Here is a 14,576-nt window from a genome sequence, read left to right as displayed (position 1 = left end):
TTATTATCATCATCATGGTTACAACTTGTTATATTGGACATGAACTGAAAGTGTATATAAAAGTTATTTGTAGTTTTGGAAGACAATACCAGTCCATAGTAGAGTAAGATGTACAGAAGTAAGAGGAAACGTATCAGCCCCCCAAACCAATTCCCTACATGCACTTCACAACCAGTTATTGATGTGATCATCTAGCATGTATTAACTCTTTTCATGAGCTGTTAGATCTGTGAATGAGACATGATGCTGGGCTCAAACATGACACATTATGTAGAGACATACACTACACACTGTTATCATAAAGTATAATATGTGTTTAATCTGTCATTAATTACATGGTGAATCCACCATAGATGTTAAACCAGTCCACTCCCTCACATCTGGCCCAGTCCAGGGTATTTCACTCAGCGAAACTGTTCAACTGCTTGATTGGTAGCTGTGTGAGTGAAACTGAGATTTACATAGACAGGGCAGGATGGTTCTGCTTGTCCCAGAATAGAGCAGCACTGTCGCCATATTGGGAATGAAACATAAATACATATGTTATGGAAAGTAGTTGTTTAGCAGTGTGAGTTCTGAGAGCAGATCTTAGAGGTTTATTATCTAATATCACTAATTATTCTCACTGGTATTGGAGCTACATTATAACAGGCTCATTCAGTTGTAGAAATGATTTCAGAATATTTGTTGGATCAGATGCCCTTTCAATTATGTTTGAAAACATGAGAGTAGCAGAAAAGATGCCTCATGCAGTGCAACATCACCTTAGCATAGAATTGATTGTGGCCTGTGGAATGTTGTCCCAATCCTCTTCAAATGCTGTGTGAAGTTGCTGGATATTTTTATTCAACTCGGCAAGTCAGTTAACAGCAAATTCTTATTTAAAATGACGGCCTACCAAGAGGAAAAAGGCCTCCTGCAGGGGCTGGAATTAAAAAGAAAAATATAAGACAAAACACACCATGACAGGAGAGACACCACAACACTACATAAAGAGAGACCTAAGACAATACAGCATGGCACTAACAAATGACAAAACAGCATGGTAGCAACACAACATGACAACACTGTAGCAACACATGGTAGCAGCACAACATGGTAGCAGCACAAGCATGGTACAAACATTGTTAGGCACAGACAATAGCACAAAGAGCAAAAAGGTAGATACAACAATATGTCACACGAATCAGCCACAAGTTTCAGAAAAAGTGTCCTTATTTAGTCTTTGAATGTAGAGATGGAGAAAAAACGGGAACTGGAACACGCTGTTGTACATGTCGATCCAGAGCATCCCAAACGCATCCCAATGCGAGAATGCAGGCCATTCCAGAGCTTATGCCTGCCCATACCATCACCCCACGGCCACCATGGCGCACCCCATTACCAAAGTTGACATCAGCAAACTGCTCGCCCACACAATGCCATACACGTGGTCTGCGGGTTGTGAGGCTGGTTGGACGTACTGCCAAATTCTCTGAAGCGACGTTGAACATTACATTCTCTGGCAACAGCTCTGGTGGACATTCCTGCAGTCAGCATGCCAGTTGCACGCTCCCTCACAACTTGATACATCTGTGGCATTGTATTGTGTGACAAACTACACATTTTAGAGTGGCCTTTTATTTTCCCCAGCACAAGGTGCACCTGTATAATAATCATGCTGTTTAGTTATCTTCTTGATATGCCACACCTGTCAGGTGGATGGATTATCTTGGTACAGGAGAAATGCTCACTAACAGGGATGTAAATACATTTGTGCACAAAATTTAAGAGAAATTAGCTAGTTGTGCATAATTATGGACAATTTCTGGGATCTTTTATTTCAGCTCATGAAACATGGGACCCACACTTTACATGTTGCATTTATATTTTTGTTCAGTGTACGTACATAAGTAACCCCACGGAAGTCAAAATATTAATTCATCACATTTTAAATCAACATTACAAACATTTCAGCCCACTAAAATTCCTCAAATGGTGTGATAAAAATTAATCTGATCATTTAGAATTATTAATTGTTATGAGCAGTTTACAGACTGCCGGATCTGTCAATCAGGAACAAGATGTGGGGCTCAGACATTAGAAAAAAGTCCTCCTAATTGCAATCGTTCTGTCTTAATCCAATGAATGCGCTACACAATTTTTACACTGATGCCCCAGGTGTCCTAAAATAGAGAATGAAATTGCTTTTTGGACCATGTTATTACTATTTTAGAACAATTCCATGAGTTAGGGTAGTAGTTATCATATAAAAAAATATCAGAAGCCAAACAACCATAGAGGTTTATACCAGCCCAACCCCTCTCTCCACATCTGTCCCAGTCTAGGGTATTTCAGAGAGTGAAACTGGGTCGTCACTACTTAACACAGCAACAAAGTCATAATTCTGAAAAACCCCACCTAACCCAACCTTAAATTTAAGAACAAAAAGCTCATTTGTCTAGGCAATTTTGACTTTGTGGCTGTGGAACTTGACTTTATGGCTGTGTTATCAGTTGGAGTTGTGGGAGTGAAACTGAGATTTGCATAGGCAGGGTTGGGTGGTTCTGCTTGTCCCAGAATAGAGCAGCACTGGCACCAGATGTTCATTCTGTCCCCACGGGGTTGAAGGTAGAGAAAACCCAGGGAAGCTACAGTGTAGACCACACATGGTTAAAAACCAAAGCAGAAACGATTTAATAAAATCATATTAGTAAATAAACATTTGAAATAAATAAGTTATGGAAATGTACTGTTTAGCAGTGTGATCTCTGAGATCAGATCTTAGGTTAGGTGCCCTTTTAATCAAAATGTGGATGAAATGTGCTGCCTTCATTAGACAGTGATCACATATTTGACAATGACGCAGTGTGTAGTAGAGCTGAACAACAATAGAGTCAAACTAGAGCTATTTGTAGAAGACCGTAGATCATAACTCATCACTGAATGTTTCTTCTGACCATTAACTACATGTTGACTCTGTTGAGTAACTCAAGGAAAACTATCAACCAATCTGAATAGAGATGATGTGCATTGATCCAAACCCCTAAAGATGACCTGTGTTTTGAATAGCTATAATTTAATCAAGATGATTCAAACAGATACAATAAAGCCCCTGAACATTACCCAGACATCCTCCCTCACACCACTGGTAGTTCCAGAGAGCAGCAGGTGAAACAGGAGTCTGTAGACGTCAGAGCTCTGGAGATCTCACCTTTAGATCAGAGTCAGTCAGCAGCATCACACAGTCCAGACACAGACTGCAGTTCCTGTCCCTGATCAATGGAGGGAGACATAGAATCTGCTATATCTTGTCGAATGACAGTAATAACAATATGCTCCATTTGTCGATGTCTATAATAATAATCATGTATTAGTCCCCATTCAGCACTTATGACAAAAACAATTCTGTGATTACAAAGCTATCATGTTTCTACATCACATCATTCTGACTGTCCAAGAAGACTATTTACATGTTGGACTACTTTCACATAGAACACTTTGCATAGCCAGCACATGCTTCAGTGCTCTGGTAGTGTTTATATCCCTGTGAGTTTAACACTTCATGACTGAGAGCTGTCCTTCATGACAACAGAACCCACCACAACCATGACTTTTATCACCATCTTCATCTGGATACTTGCCCTCTGTCTCCAAGGTAATATATTTTACAGAACATTTTCTGGAAAATTGCAATATTAGGCTATATAACCTTATTACTGTTTTAGTGAATATGCTATATGAACAAATAATGTAATGCTAATTATACATGCCATCTGTTTCAGAGTCCAGAGGCCAGGTCACAGTGACCCAGACTCCTGCAGTGAAAGCTGTTTCAGTGGGTCACTCAGTCAGTCTCAGCTGTAAGACCAGCAGTGCTGTATACAGTGACAGCAATGGACACTATTTGCACTGGTATCAACAGAAACCTGGAGGAGCTCCTAAACTCCATATCTACGGTGTTACAATACTTCAGTCTGGGACTCCATCTAGATTCAGTGGCAGTGGATCTGGGAGTGACTTCACTCTGACCATCAGTGGAGTCCAGACTGAAGATGCAGGAGATTACTACTGTCAGAGTGAACACTACCTCAACAGTGTCTGGGTGTTCACACAGTGATACAGAGCCGTACAAAAACCTCCCTCAGTCAGACTGCACAGTGACTGTACTGATACAGCTGGGACCTTCTGCAGGTGCTGAGGGGAGGAGATGATCCAGTACAAAGACAGTGTGTAGTAGAGCTGAACAACAATATCTTTCTTATAACTTATCATATTCAGTCATTTGTGCATCATTATATCATTTTCACACATTTGTCTTGAGTATCTCATGGAGAACAATGAACCCATCTATCTTCAATGGGTTCAAATATGGTATCTTCTGAAACAGATTATCCCAGAAATGATTTTGTGCATTCAACAGATCACTAAACTTAAGATGGCCTTTTCTTTAGAAACATTTTCATTTAGAGTTAGAAAATGCCTTGTTGCAGCCAGTTTCTAGCCTCTGTTGGACCATGGTGATATTCTGGAATGCCCCAGGATCTTACCTGCATACACTAGTCACTCTACCATGATGGTGTTAGATTGGTAACCAAACTCAAGCCCTCTAACACATCACTGTACCTTTATATCAGTTATCAGGATGTGAGATCACAGACTCACTGGTACGTTTGTCTATGAGGACATCTTTGTCAGTACTTCTAGAAGTAGTGGGTGGAGGAGTCAGGCGCAGAGAGCAGGGTAGTAGATAGGTGGATAGTTTATTCCCAAAGCAACAGTGTCGGTCAACGCCACAAACTCGGGCGCTAAAAGACCCAGTCCAAAACAACAGGACGAAACGGTTCGGGAAAAAATAACGTCCACAGAAATCACACACACCAATTAACAAAAAACAAGCCCGCACAAAAGCCGGCGGGCCTACCGGGTTTAAATAGCCCAAAACCACAACCTAAACAAGAACCAGGTGCAACTAATCAGACAACACTAAATGAAACAGAAAAGGGGATCGTGGCAGCTGGTAGGCCGGCGACGACGACCGCCGAGCGCCGCCCGAACAGGAAGAGGCACCATCTTCGGCGGGATTCGTGACAGTACCCCCGCCCCCTGTCCTTCAAGACAACAGAACCCACAACAACCATGACTTCTATCACCATATTCATCTGGATTTTTGTATTCTACATGAAGGGTAAAAAAATTGATAGTCATATGTTTTTATGCTAAAAAGTAAGCAATGAGTAAACTGAAATTTTGTTGAGAATGTGCTATTTATTCCTGGTGATGTACATTTTTTCTCTCTCTTTGTTTCAGAATCCAGTGGACAGTATACTGTGACTCAGACTCCTACAGTGAAATTTGTTCATGTTGGACAGACAGTCGCTCTGAACTGTCAAACCAGCAGTGATGTGTATGGCTCTTATCCCTGTCTAGCCTGGTACCAACAGAAACCGAGAGGAGCTCCTAAACTCCATATTTACGGTGCTACAATACTTCAGTCTGGGACCCCATCTGGACTCAGTGGTAGTGGATCTGGGAGTGACTTCACTCTGACCATCAGTGGAGTCCAGGCTGAAGATGCAGGAGATTACTACTGTCAGAATTACCACAGTAGTGGATTGTTCACACAGTGATACAGAGTCGTACAAACACCTCCCTCAGTCAGACTGCACAGTGACTGTACTGATACAGCTGGGACCTTCTGCAGGTGCTGAGGGGGAAGAGACAGTGACATGAAACACTGATCAGTAGAGGAGGTCAACTTTGAAAATGGTTAGAAAGTATCATTCAGAACACACGTTCTCCAACATCGTCATCATCATCATTGTCATTATTATCATCATCATGGTTACAACTTGTTATATTGGTCATGAACTGAAAGTGTATATAAAAGTTATTTGTAGTTTTGGAAGACAATACCAGTCCATAGTAGAGTAAGATGTACAGAAGTAAGAGGAAAAGTATCAGCCCCCCAAACCAATTCCCTACATGCACTTCACAACCAGTTATTGATGTGATCATCTAGCATGTATTAACTCTTTTCATGAGCTGTTAGATCTGTGAATGAGACATGATGCTGGGCTCAAACATGACACATTTATGTAGAGACATACACTACATACTATTATCAGAAAGTATAATATCTGTTTAATCTGTCATTAATTACATGGTGAATCCACCATAGATGTTAAACCAGTCCACTCCCTCACATCTGGCCCAGTCCAGAGTTTTTCACTCAGCGAAACTGTTCAACTGCTTGAATGGTAGCTGTGTGAGTGAAACTGAGATTTACATAGACAGGGCAGGATGGTTCTGCTTGTCCCAGAATAGAGCAGCACTGTTACCATATTGGGAATGAAACATAAATACATATGTTTTGGAAAGTAATTGTTTAGCAGTGTGAGTTCTGAGAGCAGATCTTAGAGGTTTATTATCTAATATCACTAATTATTCTCACTGGTATTGGAGCTACATTAAAACAGGCACATTCAGTTGTAGAAATGATTTCAGAATATTTGTTGGATCAGATGCCCTTTTAATCATGTTTGAAAACATGAGAGTAGCAGAAAAGATGCCTCATGCAGTGCAACATCACCTTAGCATAGAGTTGATCAGGCTGTTGATTGTGGCCTGTGGAATGTTGTCCCAAACCTCTTCAAATGCTGTGCGAATTTGCTGGATATTTTTTTATTTAACTAGGCAAGTCAGTTAACAGCAAATTCTTATTTAAAATGACGGCCTACCAAGAGGAAAAAGGCCTCCTGCAGGGGCTGGAATTAAAAAGAAAAATATAAGACAAAACACACCATGACAGGAGAGACACCACAACACTACATAAAGAGAGACCTAAGACAACACAGCACGACACCAACAAATGACAAAACAGCATGGTAGCAACACAACATGACAACACTGTAGCAACACATGGCAGCAGCACAACATGGTAGCAGCACAAGCATGGTACAAACATTGTTAGGCACAGACAACAGCACAAAGAGCAAAAGGGTAGATACAACAATATGTCACACGAATCAGCCACAAGTTTCAGAAAAAGTGTCCATGATTTAGTCTTTGAATGTAGAGATGGAGATAAAACGGGAACTGGAACACGCTGTTGTACATGTCGATCCAGAGCATGCCAAACGCATCCCAATGCGTGACATGTCTGGCGAGAATGCAGGCCATTCCAGAGCTTATGCCTGCCCATACCATCACCCCACGGCCACCATGGGGCACTCCATTACCAAAGTTGACATCAGCAAACTGCTCGCCCACACAATGCCATACACGTGGTCTGCGGTTGTGAGGCTGGTTGGACGTACTGCCAAATTCTCTGAAGCGACGTTGAACATTACATTCTCTGGCAACAGCTCTGGTGGACATTCCTGCAGTCAGCATGCCAGTTGCACGCTCCCTCACAACTTGATACATCTGTGGCATTGTATTGTGTGACAAACTACACATTGTAGAGTGGCCTTTTATTTTCCCCAGCACAAGGTGCACCTGTATAATAATCATGCTGTTTAGTTATCTTCTTGATATGCCACATCTGTCAGGTGGATGGATTATCTTGGTACAGGAGAAATGCTCACTAACAGGGATGTAAATACATTTGTGCACAAAATTTAAGAGAAATTAGCTAGTTGTGCATAATTATGGACCATTTCTGGGATCTTTTATTTCAGCTCATGAAACATGGGACCCACACTTTACATGTTGCATTTATATTTTTGTTCAGTGTACGTACATAAGTAACCCCACGGAAGTCAAAATATTAAATCATCACATTTTAAATCAACATTACAAACATTTCAGCCCACTAAAAGTCCTCATATGGTGTGATAAAAATGAATCTGATCATTTAGAATTATTAATTGTTATGAGCAGGTTACAGACTGCCGGATCTGTCAATCAGGAACAAGATGTGGGGCTCAGACATTAGAAAAAAGTCATCCTAATTGCAATCGTTCTGTCTTAATCCAATGAATGCGCCACATAATTTTTACACTGATGCCCCAGGTGTCCTAAAATAGAGAATGAAATTGCTTTTTGGACCATGTTATTACTATTTTAGAACAATTCCATGAGTTAGGGTAGTAGTTATCATATAAAAAATATCAGAAGCCAAACAACCATAGAGGTTTATACCAGCCCAACCCCTCTCTCCACATCTGTCTCAGTCTAGGGTATTTCAGAGAGTGAAACTGGGTCATCACTACTTAACACAGCAACAAAGTCATAATTCTGAAAAACCCCACCTAACCCAACCTTAAATTTAAGAACAAAAAGCTCATTTGTCTAGGCAATTTTGACTTTGTGGCTGTGGAACTTGACTTTATGGCTGTGTTATCAGTTGGAGTTGTGGGAGTGAAACTGAGATTTGCATAGGCAGGGTTGGGTGGTTCTGCTTGTCCCAGAATAGAGCAGCACTGGCACCAGATGTTCATTCTGTCCCCAGGGGGTTGAAGGTAGAGAAAACCCAGGGAAGCTACAATGTAGACCACACATGGTTAAAAACCAAAGCAGAAACGATTTAATAAAATCATATTAGTAAATAAACATTTGAAATAAATAAGTTATGGAAATGTACTGTTTAGCAGTGTGATCTCTGAGATCAGATCTTAGGTTAGGTGCCCTTTTAATCAAAATGTGTATGAAATGTGCTGCCTTCATTAGACAGTGATCACATATTTGACAATGACGCAGTGTGTAGTAGAGCTGAACAACAATAGAGTCAAACTAGAGCTATTTGTAGAAGACCGTAGATCATAACTCATCACTGAATGTTTCTTCTGACCATTAACTACATGTTGACTCTGTTGAGTAACTCAAGGAAAACTATCAACCAATCTGAATAGAGATTATGTGCATTGATCCAAACCCCTAAAGATGACCTGTGTTTTGAATAGCTATAATTTAATCAAGATGATTCAAACAGATACAATAAAGCCCCTGAACATTACCCAGACATCCTCCCTCACACCACTGTGGTAGTTCCAGAGAGCAGCAGGTGAAACAGGAGTCTGTAGACGTCAGAGCTCTGGAGATCTCCCCTTTAGATCAGAGTCAGTCAGCAGCATCACACAGTCCAGACACAGACTGCAGTTCCTGTCCCTGATCAATGGAGGGAGACATAGAATCTGCTATATCTTGTCAAATTACAGTAATAACAATATGCTCCATTTGTCGATGTCTATAATAATAATCATGTATTAGTCCCCATTCAGCACTTATGACATAAAAACAATTCTGTGATTACAAAGCTATCATGTTTCTACATCACATCATTCTGACTGTCCAAGAAGACTATTTACATGTTGGACTACTTCCACATAGAACACTTTGCATAGCCAGCACATGCTTCAGTGCTCTGGTAGTGTTTATATCCCTGTGAGTTTAACACTTCATGACTGAGAGCTGTCCTTCATGACAACAGAACCCACAACAACCATGACTTTTATCACCATCTTCATCTGGATACTTGCCCTCTATCTCCAAGGTAATATATTTTACAGAACATTTTCTGGAAAATTGCAATATAGGCTATATAACCTTATTACTGTTTTAGTGAATATGCTGTATGAACAAATAATGTAATGCTAATTATACATGCCATCTGTTTCAGAGTCCAGAGGCCAGGTCACAGTGACCCAGACTCCTGCAGTGAAAGCTGTTTCAGTGGGTCACTCAGTCAGTCTCAGCTGTAAGACCAGCAGTGCTGTATACAGTAACAGCAATGGACACTATTTGCACTGGTATCAACAGAAACCTGGAGGAGCTCCTAAACTCCTAATATACTGGGCTAAAACCCTTCAGTCTGGGACTCCATCTAGATTCAGTGGCAGTGGATCTGGGAGTGACTTCACTCTGACCATCAGTGGAGTCCAGACTGAAGATGCAGGAGATTACTACTGTCAGAGTTACCACTACATCAATAGTAAAAACGTGTTCACACAGTGATATAGAGCCATACAAAAACCTCCCTCAGGCAGACTGCACAGTGACAGTACTGATACAGCTGGGACCTTCTGCAGGTGATGAGGGGAGGAGATGGTCCAGTACAATGACAGGACGAAACGGTTCGGGAAAAAAAAAAATAACGTCCACAGAAATCACACACACCAATTAACAAAAAACAAGCCCGCACAAAAGGCGGCGGGCCTACCGGGTTTAAATAGCCCAAAACCACAACGTTAACAAGAACCAGGTGCAACTAATCAGACAACACTAAATGAAACAGAAAAGGGGATCGGTGGCAGCTAGTAGGCCGGCGACGACGACCGCCGAGCGCCGCCCGAACAGGAAGAGGCACCATCTTCGGCGGGATTCGTGACAGTACCCCCGCCCCCTGTCCTTCAAGACAACAGAACCCACAACAACCATGACTTCTATCACCATATTCATCTGGATTTTTGTATTCTACATGAAGGGTAAAACAATTGATAGTCATATGTTTTTATGCTAAAAAGTAAGCAATGAGTAAACTGAAATTTTGTTGAGAATGTGCTATTTATTCCTTGTGATGTACATTTTTTTTCTCTCTTTGTTTCAGAATCCAGTGGACAGTACACTGTGACTCAGACTCCTACAGTAAAATCTGTTCATGTTGGACAGACAGTCGCTCTGAACTGTCAAACCAGCAGTGTTCTCCAACATCGTCATCATCATCATCGTCATTATTATCATCATCATGGTTACAACTTGTTATATTGGTCATGAACTGAAAGTGTATATAAAAGTTATTTGTAGTTTTGGAAGACAATACCAGTCCATAGTAGAGTAAGATGTACAGAAGTAAGAGGAAAAGTATCAGCCCCCCAAACCAATTCCCTACATGCACTTCACAACCAGTTATTGATGTGATCATCTAGCATGTATTAACTCTTTTCATGAGCTGTTAGATCTGTGAATGAGACATGATGCTGGGCTCAAACATGACACATTATGTAGAGACATACACTACACACTGTTATCATAAAGTATAATATGTGTTTAATCTGTCATTAATTACATGGTGAATCCACCATAGATGTTAAACCAGTCCACTCCCTCACATCTGGCCCAGTCCAGGGTATTTCACTCAGCGAAACTGTTCAACTGCTTGACTGGTAGCTGTGTGAGTGAAACTGAGATTTACATAGACAGGGCAGGATGGTTCTGCTTGTCCCAGAATAGAGCAGCACTGTCGCCATATTGGGAATGAAACATAAATACATATGTTATGGAAAGTAGTTGTTTAGCAGTGTGAGTTCTGAGAGCAGATCTTAGAGGTTTATTATCTAATATCACTAATTATTCTCACTGGTATTGGAGCTACATTATAACAGGCTCATTCAGTTGTAGAAATGATTGCAGAGTATTTGTTGGATCAGATGCCCTTTTAATCATGTTTGAAAACATGAGAGTAGCAGAAAAGATGCCTCATGCAGTGCGACTTCCCCTTCACATAGAGTTGATCAGGCTGTTGATTATGGCCTGTGGAATGTTGTCCCAATCCTCTTCAAATGCTGTGCGAATTTGCTGGATATTTTTATTTAACTAGGCAAGTCAGTTAACAGCAAATTCTTATTTAAAATGACAGGCTACCAAGAAGCAAAAGGCCTCCTGCAGGGGCTGGAATTAAAAAGAAAAATATAAGACAAAACACACCATGACAGGAGAGACACCACAACACTACATAAAGAGAGACCTAAGACAATACAGCATGGCACTAACAAATGACAAAACAGCATGGTAGCAACACAACATGACAACAACACAGTAGCAACACATGGCAGCAGCACAACATGGTAGCAGCACAAGCATGGTACAAACATTGTTAGGCACAGACAACAGCACAAAGAGCAAAAAGGTAGATACAACAATATGTCACACGAATCAGCCACAAGCGTCAGAAAAAGTGTCCATGATTTAGTCTTTGAATGTAGAGATGGAGATGAAACGGGAACTGGAACATGCTGTTGTACATGTTGATCCAGAGCATCCCAAACATTCTCAATGCGTGACATGTCTGGCGAGAATGCAGGCCATTCCAGAGCTTATGCCTGCCCATACCATCACCCCACGGCCACCATGGGGCACTCCATTACCAAAGTTGACATCAGCAAACTGCTCGCCCACACAATGCCATACACGTGGTCTGCGGTTGTGAGGCTGGTTGGACGTACTGCCAAATTCTCTGAAACGACGTTGAACATTACATTCTCTGGCAACAGCTCTGGTGGACATTCCTGCAGTCAGCATGCCAGTTGCACGCTCCCTCACAACTTGATACATCTGTGGCATTGTATTGTGTGACAAACTACACATTGTAGAGTGGCCTTTTATTTTCCCCAGCACAAGGTGCACCTGTATAATAATCATGCTGTTTAGTTATCTTCTTGATATGCCACACCTGTCAGGTGGATGGATTATCTTGGTACAGGAGAAATGCTCACTAACAGGGATGTAAATACATTTGTGCACAAAATTTAAGAGACATTAGCTAGTTGTGCATAATTATGGACAATTTCTGGGATCTTTTATTTCAGCTCATGAAACATGGGACCCACACTTTACATGTTGCATTTATATTTTTGTTCAGTGTACGTACATAAGTAACCCCACGGAAGTCAAAATATTAAATCATCACATTTTAAATCAACATTACAAACATTTCAGCCCACTAAAATTCCTCAAATGGTGTGATAAAAATTAATCTGATCATTTAGAATTATTAATTGTTATGAGCAGTTTACAGACTGCCGGATCTGTCAATCAGGAACAAGATGTGGGGCTCAGACATTAGAAAAAAGTCATCCTAATTGCAATCGTTCTGTCTTAATCCAATGATTGCGCCACATAATTTTTACACTGATGCCCCAGGTGTCCTAAAATAGTGTGATAACATGCGTCTTGGTGAGAGGTGTAGGAGTCAGGCGCAGGAGAGCAGGGATGTCTGAGGAGCGTGTTTAATAATAGTCCAGCAATGCAAATGGCACAGAACAAAAATCCCAAAACTACGCTCTCGAATAATCGTGCAAACACACGGTCCGACACTTTACATACACGTGCGTAAATGCGAAAAAAACAACAAACATCAAATACCATCGAACGCAATACACACCAGTCTAATCCTGCACGAATTACGGCAGGTAACAGCTGCCCTATATACCCACAGAAATCAAAGCAATTGAAAACCAGGTGTGAAAAGGAACACAGACAAAACAACCAGAAAAAGAAAAAGGGATCGGTAGTGGCTAGTAGACCGGCGACGCCGAGCGCCGAGCGCCGCCCGAACAGGGAGAGAAGTTACCCTCGGTAGAAGTCGTGACAGTACCCCCCCCCTGACGCGCGGCTCCCGCAGCGCGACGACGCCGGCCTCGAGGACGACGAGGCGCAGGGCGATCCGGATGGAGGCGGTGAAACTCCCTTAGCATAGGAGGATCCAGTACGTCCTCCACCGGCACCCAGCATCTCTCCTCCGGACCGTACCCCTCCCAGTCCACGAGGTACTGAAGACCCCCCACCCGACGCCTCGAGTCCAGTATGGACCGAACTGCATCCGCCGGCGCCCCCCCGATGTCCAGGGGGGGCGGAGGGACCTCCCGCACCTCATCTTCTTGAAGCGGACCAGCCACCACCGGCCTGAGGAGAGACACATGAAACGAGGGGTTAATACGGTAATACGGGGGGAGCTGTAACCTATAACACACCTCGTTTATTCTCCTCCGGACTTTGAATGGCCCCACAAACCGCGGACCCAGCTTCCGGCAGGGCAGGTGGAGGGGCAGGTTTCGGGTCGAGAGCCAGACCCGGTCCCCCGGTGTGTACACCGGGGCCTCGCTGCGATGGCGGTCGGCACTGGCCTTCTGCCGTGCTTCGGCCCGTTTAAGGTACCCATGGGCGGCCTCCCAGGTTTCCCTTGAGCGTTTCACCCAATCGTCCACCGCAGGAGCCTCGGTCTGGCTCTGATGCCATGGTACCAGGACCGGCTGATAGCCCAACACACATTGGAAGGGCGACAGGTTCGTAGAGGAGTGGGGGAGTGAGTTCTGGGCCATCTCCGCCCAGGGGATGTACTTCGCCCACTCCCCTGGCCGGTCCTGGCAATACGACCGCAGAAACCTACCCACATCCTGGTTCACTCTTTCCACCTGCCCATTACTCTCGGGGTGAAACCCAGAGGTCAGGCTGACCAAGACCCCCAAACGTTCCATGAATGCCTTCCACACCCTGGACGTGAACTGGGGACCCCGATCAGAAACAATATCCTCAGGCACCCCGTAGTGCCGGAAGACGTGAGTAAACAGGGCCTCCGCCGTCTGTAGGGACGTAGGGAGACCGGGCAAAGGGAGGAGACGACAGGACTTAGAAAACCGATCCACAACGACCAGGATTGTGGTGTTGCCCTGTGACGGTGGCAGATCGGTCAAGAAGTCAACCGACAGGTGTGACCAAGGCCGCTGTGGAACGGGAAGGGGTTGTAACTTCCCTCTGGGCAGGTGCCTAGGAGCCTTGCACTGAGCGCACACTGAGCAGGAGGACACATAAACCCTCACGTCCTTGGCTAAAGTGGTCCACCAGTACTTCCCACTAAGACATCGCACCGTCCTCCCAAT

This window comes from Oncorhynchus mykiss, chromosome 21 (assembly GCF_057628025.1).
Source record: "Oncorhynchus mykiss isolate SJ-2025 chromosome 21, ASM5762802v1, whole genome shotgun sequence".
NCBI lineage: Eukaryota > Metazoa > Chordata > Actinopteri > Salmoniformes > Salmonidae > Oncorhynchus > Oncorhynchus mykiss.
The sequence above is the reverse complement of the archived record's forward strand: the minus strand, read 5'-3'. Positions refer to the sequence as shown.